At 41.1% G+C, this 5,191-nt stretch overlaps 1 long non-coding RNA gene across 1 annotated transcript; it reads right to left on the reverse strand.

Annotated features, from left to right (window-relative positions):
* Positions 1–261: 261 nt before the first annotated feature.
* Positions 262–4,663, reverse strand: LOC104966821 (uncharacterized). Its single transcript, XR_800677.1, has 3 exons — positions 4,585–4,663; positions 3,788–3,860; positions 262–300 (listed from the first exon to the last, which is right to left on the reverse strand). It is a non-coding gene; the product is annotated as an uncharacterized lncRNA (long non-coding RNA).
* Between the last annotated feature and the right edge of the window lie 528 nt (positions 4,664–5,191).

Genomic DNA, 5,191 nt, shown 5'->3' on the forward strand with positions numbered 1-5,191 from the left:
TTTCTGATAGCAAGTCTTCTGATAGGCCCGTGGTCACATTTTCAGATGTTACGTCATATCGGACGCAAATCTGGATCAGCTCCGTTGTAGCCCTTTTTAAGAGATTTGGGTATGGAGGAAATAGAGAGGGTTGTGTTTTTTGGACACTTGGTGAGTTCCCTGGAACACCGGTGACACATATTCATGTGATAGGTCCTTTAAGATAAAAACTCACCGGTTTCTTGAGGAAGAGACCGGACAGCGCTCCGACTCAGAGGCATGCTCCCAGCAGGGCTCATCACACCTCAGCGTCCCATGGAGCTGAAGAGGATACAATACAACCCCCCCCCCCCCCCCCCCCCCCCCCCCCCCCCCCCCCCCCCCCCCCCCCCCCCCCCCCCCCCCCCCCCCCCCCCCCCCCCCCCCCCCCCCACCCCCCCCCCCCCCCCCCCCCCCCCCCCCCCCCCCCCCCCCCCCCCCCCCCCACCCCCCCCCCCCCCCCCCCCCCCCCCCCCCCTATTAATGAATTACGTTCCCCTCCCCCACCCACGCTCTTAGTGATGTTTAATATCTCACTGAAAGTATTTATAAAAAGTTTCCCAAACATATCATGCAAGGCCATTTATCAGCTGTTTTTAGCTGAATTCCTTACTGTAATTCGAGATTACATGGTATCAACTGGTATTATCTTATTGTTTCGTCTCACTGTTTAACATGACTTTCAACACACACCACCACAACACACACACACACCACCACACACCACAACACACACACACACACACCCACAACACAACACACACACCACACCCAAACACCACACACACACACACACCACACCACCACCACACACACACACACAAACACACCCACCGATGTTTCACTTCAAGGACGCTCTCTGTCAGTGACTCAGAGCTCGAATATGCAGCCTGCCCCGTCTGCAGACCAAATTTGGTCGTAACTCCTGTGATAATCAAATACCAACATTTAAGAGCAAAATGGGCAGTGGAGAGATTTAGGATTCATTTTGTTTATACTCACCCAACCTCCTTCTGCTTATAAAACATGGCAGGAGATTGTGTGTGTCAGGATGGTGATTTGACCCGAGGTAGAGAAGTCTTAGATTTGTACTTAAGGAAAAGTTAGTAATATTATGTAAGGACAAATTAAATAAATGCATAAATAAAATATAATAATAAATACGCTTTAAAGATATAAATTTACAATGAATATAAAATAAAATAAATAAATAATAAATAAATAAAATAGAATAGAGTAAATAAAAAATAATAAAATGAAGCGGCATCGGGATTGTTCAGCGGCAAAATCTTAAACAAGGGCAAAGATAAAAAATGTCTAAACAAAAAACGAGGGGATTAAGTTTCATATCTACTAATAAAAGCTATTATATTTAAGCTACTATGAGAAAACTTATTTCAATATCCTGCTAAAATAATATAAATAGTGAATGTTTTCATTTATTCCACACAGAAGAAGCAGTCTGTTCTTGATAAGTGGCGTGAAGGAAAGTACGCGAAGTCTCAGAAAGTGACTCATCATTCATGCTCAGCTTTACACCACTCTATTTCTTCAGGCAGGTCTCTAAAAGCCGACACGCTGCCAGCTGTACAGTTTAAAAGCAAATATTCACTGTATGTAAATCTTTTCTCTTGCGCTTCACTTTCGTCTGATCTCTGAACAGCAAATTATGGCCTGATGCAGCGGAGGAGGATAACAGCTCTTTATCAGGCCTGTGTCAACACATTATGTAAAGCTGTTTCTGCAGTAAGCAAGGGTCACACCAGGGTCAAAGAAAATGAGTAGCTGCTGTCGTGATTAACTCTGTTGAAAGAGTGATCAGATTTAGGTTATCCACACTGTTTAAAGAGGGGAGGATGAAGCTTTGGAGGATGATATCTGTGTTGCTTTCCTTCTCAAATCATAAAGGAAATATGTTACATACTAGGGATGGGGTACCGAGCCCCGGTATTAAACGGGCCCAGGGCTGAACTATTAAGGACCGTGGTAACGTTAAGCTCCGACGTTATCGGCCCTTTTTTTCGGTACTGGATACATTTAGAAAATATTCCTCATATGTATTATGCTACATAATTATATCGCGTTTAGTTTCGCCACTCCGTTCTGAATATTGGCATAAGGACTAACATGCGTCTATGATGTATTTTCGAGCTTTCCAATCCAGACGAGGATCTCTCTCTCCGCTTCTGTGGCGAGGGGCGGGGTCCGCGGCGGCGTTTGTAAAGGGTGACTGACTGGGTTTACAGTACTGTCCTCCTGGTTAGTGGTTACTCTGGTTTGCTGTCTTCAGGACAGAGTGGACTTTTTTTTGTTATGATCATGATTCGTACGAAAGGGCTTTCTCCCCGATTCTCGCTCTGTGGTTTGTTTAATATAGTGTTTGGCCTTTGTTTGTGCGAAATAAAAGGTTGATGAATTATGCATTCATGATGTTGTATTGATGTTTGTATTTATTGTTAAAAGCTCACTTTGAATGATTCTAGCTAATGATAATGTAGAAATAGTATTTTAAATTTCGGGACGCCACATTAATTTCGGGGACGGCTTAGTTGTATTTCGGGGGACGGTTCCAGCGGAGGATGGTGAAAAAAGTTAGTCGAGAGCCCTGAGGGGGCGGGCGGTTTACACACACGCAGCTGCTCTTTGAGCACCGGGAAAAGCGCTATATAAATAACATGTATTATATATTACTACTTAGGGGTCCAACAACTAATCGACTTAATCGATTAAAATCGACGACCAAATTAGTTGCCAACTAATTCAGTCGTCGATTCGTTGGTGAGGTCATCACGTGTGTTTTACGCGCCGTTCAACTCCAACGTTATTGGTCTTTTTATCGGTACTGGAGACATTTAAAACATATATGTCGTATGTATTATTGCTACATAAACATTATATCGCAGTCTTAGGCCATATCTCATTTCTGGGATTTCCCCTCCTCGACTCCTATCCTCGACTCCTATCCTCGACTCCTATCCTCGTGAGTTAGTCCCGCCCACAGGAGATGCGAGCCGAGGAGAGAGGAGGGGAAGCAGCAGGCGGTCACTTTGGGCTAATATGTTAATTTATTCAGTGTTTTTGTTTGTTTTAATGGCTGGATTGTTGTTATTTTAACTCTAAGCTGTACAGCATCGGGCAACTCAGAATTGATAATTGGATAATTGTCTTTATCAGTAAATGGAAAACCAGTCTGAATGTCCGTCCATTTCTTTACCTATTTAGCCTCATAAATAAATATTAATGTGCAGTTCAAGTTTAGAAACATGCAAACTGAATTACTTTGAGTAATAATTTAATAATTTTCTTTATTCTATTGTATTTTATGTTAAAGAAATTATTCCACAAATACAAATCTGACTACGGCTGCAACCAAGAAATATTTTCATCATCACGTAACCAGGTGATTGTTCCTCTGATTTATTGATTGTTCATTTAAAGTAGTTTGAAAAAAAGTCATTTACAAGTGCAGGGATCCTGATTGTTGGTGTATGTGTTGCTTGTCTAACAAACAACCACCCTAAAGACCAACAAAATTGCATTTAAAATGATTCAAAACATGAAAAAAGTGAATTATTTCTCTTATTTTGATGATCGTCTAATAGTTTGAACACTTTGTAAATCTCGTTACACAACAGGAACAGGACGGGACAAACCTCTTTAGTGAGGTAATTTGTATTCTATGTCACCCTGGCTAACAAACCTACATCATGACACAGCATTAAATATGTTAATAGCACTTCACATTATATATTCCCCGCTGCAGTCCTACCTGAATACTCTTGATTCCCGCTCTGCAGTAGTACTTCTTGATGTCCACGTCAATCTCTGTATTCCCCACAAAACTGGAAAGATTACAAATAAATTCAATGATGGTATTTGTGAGGGAAGGAAGAAGGAAATACAAATGTGAATTGTACATTCATGTTTTAATGGTTTGCATTTGTTCTTGACAAACTGAAGCAGAAACACTTGAATTTTTAAGAGAAAATGTTTGAGTGTTTTTCTACAGAAGAGGATTCAAAAGGACGACCAATTCTCACCAAAAGTGAAGATTTTTTTAGATTAAAGCGACCCTAATCCTCTTCCGTATTAATCTAAAACTTCAGTGTCAACACATCCTAAGCAAAGACCAAAACAAAGTAAATATATAATAAAACAGCTTCATTTTCAACAATTTGTCATTTAAATGGGGTAGTGGTGGTCTAATGGATAGTGAGGTGGGCTGAAGATCGGAAGGTTGTGAGTTCAAATCCCGCCTGGAACACCACCACTAGTGTGCCCTTGAGTAAGGCACTTAGCCCTTAGTTACTCCAGGGAGAATGTCCCTGTAATTGGTAATTGTAAGTTGCTTTGGATTAAAGCGTCAGCTAAATAAAATGTAAATAAGAGTAAAAAGTGCATTTGAGACTATTTGCATTACTTTGCTGATAGTAGCCATTGTTGTTATTGTTCTTTTCATGGGGATTGTTGACAATTGGTAAAATATGGAATATCAGAAGCCTTATCCTTTACAAAATAAAATGTATTTGGGTTAAAGTGTTTGTGTGAGAGTGGTGGAGTGTGTACCTGATCTGCAGATCCATGATGACCTGCCTCTTGTCCACATTCTCTGTGTAAACCTTCACCCCGTTCACTCTTATCGGCTGCAGAAACAGATCAAAACGTCTCAAAGTGAGTAAATCTCAAAGAAAATACCGGTTTATTTCTTCTAGTCTGGAATGTAAATAATAATGTAAAGAGTAAATAATGGTTTAGTATGTGGTTCAACCGAGAGGAACTTTAACATTTTGTTCTAAGACATAAAATACGTCAGTAAATACCACACTAGTTCATTTAAAAACAGCGGTTGCTAACAAGTGTCTAAATGAGACAACTAAACGCTATCACGCCCAACATTAGCCTTCTTTAGCTTAGCGGTGGTGACGTGAAGTCATGTGACCGTGCTGTAGTTCCTTTATAGCCCAACATTAGCCGCCTTTAGCTTAGCGGTGGTGAAATGAGGGGTCCTTGATTTTCGGTGGTTTTGGTTTGATGTTTTTGTTACGAGTCTTCTAAGGTCTAGTTAGAAGTCAAGGGAAAAAGGGACTTGTTCGACTCTCTCGGTTGAGGAGTTTCGGTCCTCTTATTAGTCGAGACTCTTTGTCAAGGACGGAGTAGTGTGTAAGGGCAACAG

This window comes from Notothenia coriiceps, unplaced genomic scaffold (assembly GCF_000735185.1).
Source record: "Notothenia coriiceps isolate Sejong01 unplaced genomic scaffold, NC01 NC01_scaffold00037250, whole genome shotgun sequence".
Lineage (NCBI taxonomy): Eukaryota > Metazoa > Chordata > Actinopteri > Perciformes > Nototheniidae > Notothenia > Notothenia coriiceps.